Source organism: Cebus imitator, unplaced genomic scaffold (genome assembly GCF_001604975.1).
Source record: "Cebus imitator isolate Cc_AM_T3 unplaced genomic scaffold, Cebus_imitator-1.0 Scaffold44, whole genome shotgun sequence".
Taxonomy (NCBI): domain Eukaryota; kingdom Metazoa; phylum Chordata; class Mammalia; order Primates; family Cebidae; genus Cebus; species Cebus imitator.
This window is the reverse complement of record NW_016107359.1, coordinates 5565108-5577818: the sequence shown is the minus strand read 5'-3', so window position 1 is coordinate 5577818 and position 12711 is coordinate 5565108.

Sequence of the window (12711 nt, the reverse complement as noted above, 5' to 3'; positions counted from 1 at the left end):
ACTCCTGACCTCAGGTGATCCACCCACCTCAGCCTCCCAAAGTGCTGGGATTACAGGCATGAGCCACCTCACCCAGCCTGATATGGAGATATTTTTAAAGTAAAAAAAGAATTTGTGCAATCACTGGACAAATATTTGTCCAATGCCTTCTAAATGCCAATCATTCTGCTCTTTGTATTTTGATTCACGGAATCAAGGTTAAAAAATTGGTTTGGGCAGCTTCCAAGAGATATTCACAGGTATATATATTACTCTGGTTTTCAGTCTACATTTCCCTTTTAATTACATGGACTTTCCCTTAATACAATAGCTATCGTTTCACCATGTTGGCCAGGCTGGTCTCAAACTCCTGGCCTCAAGCAATCCACTTGCCTCGGTCTCCCAAAGTGCTGGGATTACAGGCGTGAGCCACCACACTTGGCCAAGAACTGGTAAAACACGTTGTTAGGTATGTAAAGTATCCTAATGGTTAAAAGGAAGATGAGAAAAGCAGCAATGGCTAGCAGCAGAGAAGTTTTCTCTTTGCCAAAAAGTGCAGGTGGGTGATGAGTTTTGATCTGACCATGGCTAGATGTAGACATGACTCTCCTCTACTCAGCAGTGACCTAACACCATCTAACCAGAGTCGCATTCCGCATAGCCATTAGCCCCAGCCAATACATACATCTGAATCCTATTCAAACTATATTCTGCAGGATAATAATCTATAAAGGCAGACAAGACAGAATCCTAAAGTTAAGGGCTTCAGGTTAAGTGTACACTTTTAAATTTGTACAAAAATCTGGATTCTTGGGAAGCAGAGCATCTTAAATTTAAAAGCAGACTTTAAGGTACAAAAAGAAATCATAAAACAATATAGGAGAAAACACCGTTGGATAATAAGAATTGCTTAAGATGGGCATGGTAGCTCACGCGTGTAATCCCAGCATTTTGGGAGGCTGAGGTGGGCGGATTACCTGAGGTTGGGAGGTTGAGACCAGCCTGACCAACATGGAGAAACCCCATCTCTACTAAAAACACAAAATTAGCCAGGCCTGGTGGCACATGGCTGTAATCCCAGCTACTTGGGAGGCTGTGGCAGAAGAATCGCTTGAACCCAGGAGGTGGAGGTTGTGGTGAGCCAAGATCACGCCATTGCACTCCAGCCTGGGCAACAAGAGCAAAAGAAAGAAAGGAAGAAAGAAAGAAAAAGAAAGAAAGAAAGAAAGAAAGAAAAAGAAGGAAGGAAGGAAGGAAGGAAGGAAGGAAGGAAGGAAGGAAGGAAGGAAGGAAGGAAGGAAGGAGAGAAAGAAAGAAAAAGAAAGAAAGAAAGAAAGAAAGAAAGAAAGAAAGAAAGAAAAAGAGAAAGAGAAAGAAAGAAAGAAGGAAAGATTGCTTAATATAATGCATCTTTATGGAGATCCTGATTAAGGTAAGACCAAGCTGAGTGATAAATAGTTGCAGGGCATAGGACAGGAGTAAAGGTGATGCTGAACGGTGGCTCACGCCTGTAATCCAAGCATTTTGGGAGATCGAGGAGGGCAGATCACCTGAGGCCAGGAGTTCAAGAGCAGCCTGGGCAACATGGCAAAATCCCATCTCTACTAAAAATACAAAAAATTAGCCGGGCGTGGTGGCGGGCACCTGTAATCCCAACTACTTGGGAGGCTGAGGCAGAAGAATTGCTTGAACCTGGGAGGCAGAGGTTGCAGTGAGCGGAGATCACACCACTGTACTCCAGCCTGGGCAACAGAGAGAGACTCCATCTTGATGCCTAGCAGTCTTCTCTAGTTGCAAACAGTTAATAAATTCCTCAGGGACATATGGATTAAATTTTAAAATGGCCAAACAAGTGAATGTATGTTTTGTCGTGGTATAAATTTGATTGGGTATTTTATAGTCTCCATGTGGCTCTTAGAATAACACTAAAGGCTGAGGCTGCTTCTGGAATGCAGTTAATACCAGAGTCCTCACGTTTGTCATGGTTATATGTCTCTGATAGTGTCAAGGTGTCATTACTACAGAACTTAATTCTGAGGTTTTGCTGATAGTCTCCTTTTATATTAGAAACTTTGGTCATCTAATCTTATTTGAAGTCTGAGCTACTTTTTTTTTTAAATGTCAGCCAGGTCTATGGGTTCACCATCATAAATGAATGACTTGCACAAAATAAGTACCATAGTCACTTGCATCTCTCTCATAAACACGTGCACGCTTCCATCTATCTGTATTTGTAATTTATATGACACACCAGGTTTGGTGATAGGTGATGGGGCGAAATATCCGCCAAGTACAGACCCTCCTCTTGAGGATTCCATGTTCTTTTTTTTTTTTTTTTTTTTTTAGATGGAGTTTTGCTCTTATTGCCCAGGCTGGAGTGCAATGGTACAGTCTTGGCTCACCCGCAACCTCTATTCCCCAGGTCCAAGTGATTCTCCTGCCTCAGCCTCCTGAGTAGCTGGGATTACAGGCATGCAGCAACACACCGGGCTCATTTTGTATTTTTAGTAGAGACAGGGGTTTCCCCATGTTGGTCAGGCTGGTCTCAAACTCCCGATCTCAGGTGATCATCCTGCCTTGGCCTCCCAAAGTGCTGGGATTACAGGCATGAGCCACCACTCCCGGCCTTAAATAAATCTTTACTAACTGAGACTATCCTAAGCCCTCTAGTTTTTCTCAGATGGACAGCAGGAACTCTTGCTAGGAACTATTTGCTCCCTGAGTGGTCTTGTCCCTGCCACAGTTCATCTGGCATTATCAAATTGTCTAAGATTAAGAGTCCTCAAAGGTAGAACTCATCCTTCACGTGTAGCACTAGAATTTAAATATCCCAGACAAGGCATGTGAATCCTTTAATCTGTTTTTCTATCCGATATTCAACCAGCATGCCCTGGCACCACATTTCGGCTAGGTGTGTTCTGATTGCCAGGTGTACCCCCTGTATCAGTTGTTGAATATTTTGAATATGGGAAGTACTCATATAATGTAGTTGATAGGTTCTTAGAAACTGCAACTTTAAGTGAAATGGTGAATAATGAAAACAATTTTACCCTAGGCTAATTGATATAAACAAGAATTAAGTTGCTACAGCATATTTCTAGTAACAAACTTCTTCTTTCTTCTTCTTCTTTTTTTTTTTTTTTGAGATGGAGTCTCACATTGTCACCCAGGCTGGAGTACAGTGGCATGATTTCGATTCACTGCAACCTCCACCTCCTGGGTTCAAGCGATTCTCCTGCCTCAGCCTCCAGAGTAGCTGAGATTACAGGCGCCCACCACCATACCTGGCTAATTTTTTGTATTTTTAGTAGAGACGGTATTTCACTATGTTGGTCAGGCTGGTCTTGAACTCCTGACCTCATGATCTACCCACCTCAGCCTCCCAAAGTGCTGGGATTACAGGCATGAGCGATTGCACTGGCCCAACTTCTTTTTTTTGAGACAGGGTCTTGCTCTGTTTCCCAGGCTGGAGTGCAGTGGCATGATCACAGCTCACTGTAGCCTCAACTTCGTGGGCCCAAGTGATTCTCCCACTTCAATCTCCAGAGTAGCTAGGACTACAGGCTCACACAACCACATCTGGCTAACATTTAAATTTTTGTAGAGATAAGATCTCACTATGCTGCCCAGCTGGGTCTCAAACTCCTGGCCTCAAGCGATCCTCTCTCCTCTGCCTCCCAAAGTATTGGGATTACAAGAGTGAGCTACTGCACCAGGCCCAAACGTCTAAAAAAGACCAAAATACTTCTAATTTTAAACATTGAAATAAATGTGAGCTATACATGCATTTAAGAAAGATGATAAAAGTCAGTGAAGTGGCTCACGCCTATAATCTCAGCACTTTGGAAAGCTGAGGAGGGCAGATTACCTGAGGTCAGGGGTTCAAGGCCAGCCTGGCTAACATGGCGAAACCCCGTCTCTACTAAAAATACAAGAATTAGCTGGATGTGGTGGTGGGCACCTGTAATCCCAGCTACTCAGGAGGCTGAGGCAGGGGAATCGCTTGAACCTGGGAAGCGGAGGTTGCAATGAGCCGAGGTTGCAGCGAGCCGAGTTCGTGCCACTGCATTCCAGCCTGGGCAACAGAGCAAGACAAGAAAGAGAAAGAGAGAGAGAGAGAGGGAGAGAGAAGGGAGGAAGGAGGGGAGGGAGGGAGGGAAAGAAGGAAAGAAGATAAAAACAAGTAAAATTATTACTTATGCCAGTTCGGGGTCACAGGTGGCTGGAGCATCTCCTGGCAGCTCAGGGTCCAAGAGGAGAACGAGCCCCAGATAGGATGCCATCCCATCACAGGACACACTCATACCTACACCAGACTGGGACCTCTAGATATGCTAGTTCACTCACTTTCACAACCCTGGGATGTGGGGGAAGCTGGAGTACCCGTAGAAAAGCCACGCAGACATGGGGGGAATGTGCAAACTCCAGACAGACAGTGGCCCCAACCAGGAATCCATTTTTCTTCTTATTGACATTATAATGAAACAAGGCTGAATGAAATAACATTATTTGAGGACCAGCTGTGTTCACCTCACTGTATTAAGAGTAGGTAGGGATGTATATGATATGAAAGAATAAAATAAGGCAACTGCTGTTTTTTGTTTGTTTGTTTGTTTGTTTTGTTTTGAGACAGAGTCTCGCTCTGTTACCCAGGCTGGAGTGCAGTGGCGCGGTCTCAGCTCACTGCAACCCCTGCTTCCTGGGTTCAAGCGATTCTCTTGCCTCAGCCTCCCGAGTAGCTGGGATTACAGCCATGCACCACCATGCCTGGGTAATTTTTTTGTATTTTTTGTAGAGACGGGGTTTCACCATGTTGGCCAAGCTGATCTCAAAGGCCTGACCTCAAGCGATCTGCCGGTCTCGGCCTCCCAAAGTGCTGCGGTTACAGGCTTGAGTAACCATGCCTGGCCACTTACTTCCTCAGACAGCAAGTGAGCGTTACAAGAGGGGCAAGAAGGGAGGTATGTAGGGGTAGGTGTGGCGGCTCACGCCTGTAATCCCAGCACTTTTTGAGGCTGAATCGGGAGAATTACTTGAGCTTAGGCATTTGCGGCCACCCTGGGCAATATAGTGAGACCTCATCTCTAAAAGTTAAAAATTAGCTGAGCCTGGTGGTGCACGTCTATAATCCCAGCTACTTGGGAGGCTGAGGTGGGAGAATCACTTAAGCCCAGGAGGTGGAGGTTGCAGTGAGCCCTGATCATGCCACTGCACTTCAGCCTGGGCAACAGAGTGAGACATTGTCTCAAAAAAACAAAAAAACCACACACACACACATAAAAATAAAAAATAAGAAGAGAGATATTTAAAACCCTAGTAGTGAGGATCCCAAACCTGACCGCCCTCTGTATTTGTCTTTGTGGAAAATGTTATGAAAAGCACTTGTCCCAGGACTGGACACATAAGTGACAGGCTCCACTCAAGTGAGAGACCTAGACCTGCCTAGGTGCACAGGGCCTGAAGTTTCCCAGAAATCTTTCCACCTACTATTTGGTATGGGCCCGAGATATTATTTGTACCCTCTTTTTATAGTTAAGGAACCCGTGACTCCTGGAGGCTGAGGGGTTTTACTCATGGCCACACATTCAATGTGAGCTGAGGACAGACCCAGGACCCCGGCCCTCCATCGTTCTACAATGTTCCATGGAAGTGAGCAATAAGGAAGTCCAAACACGGGGCCCATCAGGTAACACAGCTGGTTCAGTACTCCATCTGTGGCTACTGCCGTGGCAGCCGACTGAGCTACCATTTGATGTGGAAGAGTTTCGCGTGTGCATCTCAGGCTATTCCCTGCCCTCTTGCAGAGTCAGGACTTAGGCTCTCCTAGTAGACGCCCCTCGTTCCTAGCGTAGTGCCTGGCATATACGAGGCACCTGGCAGGTGTTTGAGTAAAGGCCTTGAAGCGTTGCCAGGGCTTGCAAGAGAGCCGGCCTTGCGCCGAGCTCACACAAAGCCTCAGGTCTTAGCACTCTATGGGTGGACCCACGTTTTGTCAGCTCAAGAGGTGTCCTTCCTTGGACACTGGGGCAGGAAGGAGAGTTGCTTCCCATTTTTTTGTTTGTTTGTTTGAGACGGAGTCTTGCTCTGTCGCCCAGGCTGGAGTGCAGTGGCGCGATCTCAGCTCACTGTAACCCTCTGCCTCCCGGGTTCAAGCAATTCTCCTGCCTCAACCTCCTGAGTAGCTGGGATCACAGGCATGCACCACCATACCTGGCTGATTTTTGTATTTTTAATAGAGACAGGGTTTCATCATGTTGGTCAGGCTGGTCCCGAACTCCTGACCTTGTGATTCACTCGTCTCCGCCTCCCAAAGTGCTGGGATTACAGGCATGAGCCACCGCCCTGGGCCTGTTTTCTTTTTTAACCAGTTGAGAGTAATAGTGACTGGCCTCATCACTGTCCAAGTACTGGCAGCCACATGGGGAATGAAGGAAGTCCATTAAGTTTTCATTCATTTGGAAATTCGGCTTTGCTTAGTCAGTCCCAAGGGCCTTACTGTAAATGTAAGATGAGAGAGCAAGGCTTCCAGGAAGTTCCTCGATTTACAGTGGGTTGCTTGTGTGTGCGTTTATGGGTGGGCCTGGGAGTCAGACCTCCTCCTTTGTCTTCTGGGAGAGCCCACCCTGGAGGCTGTGGGATTGTCTGCAACACCAGCTCTGCCAAATGAACTCAGCGAGGGATACCTCCTTCACAGAAAGAGCTCACAGAAGCAGGGAGAGTTTTCCACCCTACGTCACATCAAGCTTCGCTTTTTAACTTGCTGCTCTACATTGCTACCTAGTCTTAGGCCACTAACTGCCCAGCTGTCACAATAAAATATGCCTGTACCATTAACCCAGCTTCACCCTGTATAAGCCAAAAGTTACTCTGGGAGAAAAGTTGACACACGGGCCAAATTCCAAGTTGCTAATGGTGCTTTGACAGTCTCTAGCTTCAAGATGGTACCCCTGACACACACACTTTTACGTAACATCGGCAACTCTTTTTAAAACCTGTTTCAAGCCTGCTGTGGTAGTGTACACCTGGAGGTGATCAGCGCTCGATGCGGCTTTGAACTTTTGGGCTCAGGTGTTCCTGCCTCAGCCTCCCAAGTACCTGGGACTGTGGGTGTGCACCACCACAGCCAGTATTTTTTTTTTTAGAGATAGGGTCTCCCCATGTTGCCCAGGCTGGTCTCAAACTCCTGGCCTCATGCAATCCTCCCCATAGTGGTCTCCCAAAGTGCTTGAATTACAGGTGTGAGCCATTGCAACCACCCAGGTTTTTTTGTTTTTGTTTTTTTTGGACTTTAAGTTTTGCTCTCATTGCCCAGGCTGGAGTGCAATGGCGTGATCTCAGCTCACTGCAACCTCCACCTCCTGGATTCAAGCAATTCTCCTGCCTCAACCTCCTGAGTAGTTGGGATTACAGGTGCCTGCCACCACACCCGGCTAATTTTTTATGTGTGTTTTTAGTACAGATGGGATTTCACCATGTTGGCCAGGCTGGTCTTGAACTCCTGACCTGAGGCAATCCACCCACCTCGGCCTCCCAAAGTGCTGGGATAATAGGCATGAGCCACCGTGCCTGGCCCCCCAGTTTTTTTAGTAATAAAAATTATCTTAGTTATTGCAGCATTACCATTTGTATCTTGAAACTGCGACAGATTTTAGCAACTACTAGCAGCTCATAATGACTGACTTGAGCATTCTGGCATAGGTCATTTTTTCCCATTTTTTTCCTCTCAAATCCCCAGTGGAACTCTTCAGTGGATTTTACGGGCATGGAAAGACTTTTGAAGGACTCATAGAAAATAGATAAGTGGAAGGAGAAATTATGACTTAAAAAAAAAATCTCACTGTGCTCATCTTAATTTCCAGGTCAATAGATTTCCTTTAGGGAGCTTTGATTTTTAATTAATAGAAAAAGCATGAGCCTTGATCAAGACCCCAGGTGCATATATAAACCACAGTGGAAAGATCTCATGAAAATTGGTGTCATTTGAACATTGTAAGGCACCTAGCCACACAGAAACACAACAACAAACCCCAGTGCATTGTGAAAGCCAGAAGACTCTGCCTTCTGGTGTGGGCAGAGTGAGAAGTGGCTTTAGTACGCACCCCTGGGTCACACAGCCCCTACACTATGAGCGAAACTGGCTGGCTGGCTACATCTGTAATTGCACTAAAAAGCCATTAGCTTAGGCTGCTTCCAATATTTCTCTCTCCAGGCATCTCTCCCAGAGAGTAGGAGCAAGGAAAACCCAAGGTTATTACTTGAAAACGAAACAAAACAATGAAAAACAGAGACTACTGTGGCTTTACATACTGGTCTTGGTGGGGAATTGGTGGAAGATTTCCATGGGATAACAAGCTGTCCCCAGGCACCGGGGCTGGCAAAGGGGCTGGGCTCATCTTGGTGTATTTCACAGGGAAAATACACAGGGGTCCTCTCATCCCGGTGAGGAGTGTGAGATGCCCTCATTTCTAGGCGTGGGAAACCAGAGTGACAGGCAGGGCACCTTGTGTTGGCGACTCTTGATACCTCTTCCAGTCGGGGAGCTGGCGCAGGGCTGAGGCTTCTCACAGCAGCACCTTGTTCTGAGCTCAGAAGGGCTGTGGAGCTCTTTGTTTTTTGGATGACTCTGAGGAGTTGCCCACACCTAGCAGAATTCCACAGAGGCTCGGGAGAGAAAAAGGAACTCTGTCCTGTGCCCAGCGTCTGTGGCTTTGGTTTACTGACCACCTCAGCTAGCTCACACTTGATCTTCCTCCCAACTCCTATCCCCGTCCCCCTGGGGCATCCAGCGACAGCATTTCCTTCCCCACCTCCCTGCTCAGAGGCTGCCCTCCCTCCCTTCTCTGCCCAGTGCCAGTCTATCTCCTCCTGTGTTTTGACCTCAGCACTACCCGCCCCTGCCTTTCATGCAGTCATTTCTCTTCCCAGAGTTTTCACACCCTGGGAAGATCCTCTGGGTCCTGCCTCTCTCTAGCCCCTGTTTGCGCTCCTGCATTCTTGTTAAGAGTCGATTCTCAGCCAAGCCCAGTGGCTCATGCCTGTAATCCCAGCACTTTGGGAGGCTAAGGCAGGCGGATCATGAGGTCAGGAGTTCGAGACCAGCCTGGCCAACATAGTGAAATCCCATCTCTACTAAAAATACAAAAAAATTAGCTGGGCATGGTGGCTGGTGCCTGTGATCCCAGCTTCTAGGGAGGTTGAGGCAGAAAAATCACGGAGGTTGCAGCAAGCTGAGATGGCACCACTGCACACCAGCCAGGCCACAGTTCGAGACTCTGTCTCAAAAAAAAAAGAGTTGATTCTCACAAAGACAGCACAGTTGTCCCTGGATTCTACTTGTATGCCTCTCTAGGTGCTAGAAACTGTACTTTTTTCACATGCAGACAAGTACAGAGGATTGGTGCCTCTTGGCTTGCTGTGCCAACCTAACATGGCTGCCCAGGTAGGTAGCAACGGATCTTGGCCAAAGATATACAATGGAAGCTGCCTAAGGCTATGTGTAACCTTTGTCATTTTTGTTTTGTTTTGCTTTGTTTTGTTTTGCGATGGAGTCTCGCTCTGTACCCAGGCTGGAGTGCAGTGACATGATCTTGGCTCACCGCAACCTCCGCCTCCTGGTTCAAGTGATTCTCCTGCCTCAGCCTCCTGAGCAGCTGGAACTACAGGCACGCGCCACCACGCCTGGCTAATTTTTTTTTTTTGAGATAGAGTTTTGCTCTTGTTGCCCAGGCTGGAGTGCAATGGTGCGATCTTGGCTCACGGCAGCCTGCGCCTCCCGGGTTCAAGCAATTCCCCTGTCTCAGCCTCTCAAGTAGCTGGGATGACAGGTGCCTGCTGCCACATCCAGCTAATTTTGTATTTTCAGTAGACACGGGGTTTCTCCATGTTGGTCAGGCTGGTCTCAAACTCCCGACATCAGGTGATCCGCCCGTCTCTGCTCCCAAAGTGCTGGGATTACAGCATGAGCCACTGCACCTGGCCTTAATTTTTGTATTTTTAGTAGAGACGGGGTTTTACCATTTGGCCAGGCTGATCTTAAACTCCTGACCTCAAATGATCCACCCACCTCAGCCCCCCAAAGTGCTGTGATTACAGGTGTGAGCCACTGAATGATTAAAGATGGGGTACCCCACCTCCTGGTAAGCTGGGAGCTCTGGGATGGGATCAGCTACTAGAGAGATAGACGTTCACATTCGCATGATTTCTTCTCAGCCAGCAGCCCAACTCTGCCAGGCCACTGGGAAGCTGCAAGTGGAGGTGGGACATATACGTATGGTGATGCCAGGCTGGATTTTCTTCCCTTTGGCAGAATAAAGTGGCTAATCATGCATAGAGGGAGGGAACTTTTCACTGGGAACTGGAGCTCAAAATGACCAAGGACCCAGTGTCAGTGAGGCTAGGAAGTCCACGTAGAGAGAAAACACCAAGAGTGATTGGGAAAAAGTGGGCCTTCGTGGCAGGTGGTGGAGATGGAAAATGGAGAAGGGAGTGTGTCCTGAGCTGAGCCCTCCTGGAGGTGGACTCTGAGATGGAGATTTGCATGTGGTAAGTTGATCAGGGAGTGCTGCTGGGATCGACACCTGGGGAAGGTGGGGAAGGAAGCAGAATTGGACAGAGGGAGGGGTTGGTCTGTGATTCAGTTGCAACAGAGTCCTCAGTTAACCTTCCGGGGAACGCAGAAGCTGGGATAACTCTGGGACAACTCTTCCTTAGCGGGGGCAGGCAGAGGCCTGGATCTTTATTCTGCCTTAGGAAAGGGGTGTGTCCTTGGGCAAGGCAGCTCTTCTTAGCTAAGGCAATTCCCAAAGAGCACAGAAAGCAGTGTACGGCAGTATTCGCCGCACTGCGGAACCCGAGGACTCACAGCCAGGACACTCAGAAAAAGGAGCTCTCTAGAAGCACTGTGAAGAATTAACAAAAAGGCCAGGCACGGTGGCTCACGCCTGTAATCCCAGCACTTTGGGAGGCTGAGGCGGGCAGATCACCTGAGGTCAGGAGTTTGAGACCAGCCTGGCCAATGTGGTGAAACCCTGTCTCCACTAAAAATACAAAAATTAGTCAGGGCATGGTGGCTCACACTTGTAATCCAAGCACTTTGGGAAGCCAAGGCAGGCAGATCACCTGAAGTCAGGAGTTCAAGACCAGCTTGCCCAATGTGATGAAACTCCATCTCTACTAAAAATACAAAAATTAGCCTGGCATGACGGCAGTTGCCTGTAATCCCAGCTACTCAGAAGGCTTGAACCAGGGAGACAGAAGTGAGCTGAGATTGCGCCATTGCACTCCAGCCTGGGCAAGAAGAGTGAAACTCCATCTCAAAAACAAAATAAAAACAAAAATCCAGGCAGGGCGCAGGTGCCTGTAATCTGGGCTAATCGGAAGGTTTGAACCAGGGAGGCAGAAGTTGCAGTGAGCCAAGATCGTGCCATTGCACTCCAGCCTGAGCAACAAGAATTAAACTCCGCTCAAAAAAATAAAAATAAAATAAAAACAAAAATTAGTTGGGCGTGGTGGCACGTGCCCCTCTAATCCCAGCTACTTGGGAGGCTGAGGCACAAGAACTGCTTGAACCCACGAGGCAGAGGTTGCAGAGAGAGAGTGAGGCGAGATCGTGCCACTGCACTGCCACCTGGGCAACAGAGCAAGATTCTGTCTCAAAACAAACAATTAACGAAGAGCTCGAGAACTATGCAGGCCACATTAGGAAAAGGTTGCCCCCAACCTCACCTCTTTGTGTCTTCTTTTCCCGGGCGATGGTGGCAGTGGCGCTGAGGTTAGGAGGAGAGTGGCCTGCTAGGATGTTCGTCTGCCTGGGATCAACAGGCAGACTACAATATGCTGAGACAGGGAGTCACTCCCTGCTGCCCAGTTTCCTGACATTGATTGGCCCCTGCATGTCATCTCTCAAACTGTCAATTCCACAGGTTACTAGAAGGTCACCCATTTTTTATTGTTTAGAGGGTCATTTTGGGATAAAGATGAATCTGAATGAATTATTTTACCACCCAGCTTCCGTATGCCAGGATGTGCATGTGAAGAAAATGGTCGTCCCCCTGTCTGTCTCCAAAGTAAACTCCCAACCTCAGGATCAGGATCAGGCTGGACTGGTAACTTTCCATAGTACGCTTTAATAATTGAGATCACCTATGTTTCAATTTGTGTGTGTGTGTGTGGTGTGTGTGTGTGTGTGTGTCTAAAGCAATGCCTGTCCTTCACAAGCAATGCCACAGCCTTCACTTTTTGTATGATTTTCTAGCAGAAAGTTTTTGGCAAACATATTAGAGAGCATCATTTATTTTTCCAAGGATCTCTCATAATTTTTTGACATTTATATCCATTTTACTGAAACCTACATCCTGTAACCATCTTTGTTGATTTTTCTTCTCTAAAACTGAATTATTTTACCTAGTTTGTCATCGGTTCTTTTCTGCATTTCCATCAATACTTTAAAACTTTTATCTACTTACCCGATACTTCCCAACACATTTTTTTTTTTGAGACGAGGTCTTGCTTGGTTGAGCAGGCTTGAGCGCAGAGCATCATCACAGCTCACTGCACCCTGCCTCCACCTTCTGGGCTCAAGCAATCCTCCCACCTCAGTCTCCTGAGTCGGTGGGACCGCAGGCATGCGCCACTAAACCTGGCTAATTTAATTTTTTGTAGAGACAAGGTCTCCCTATGTTGCCCAGGCTGGTCTCAAACTCCTCGACAGGGATACATTTGAGAATATTCTCC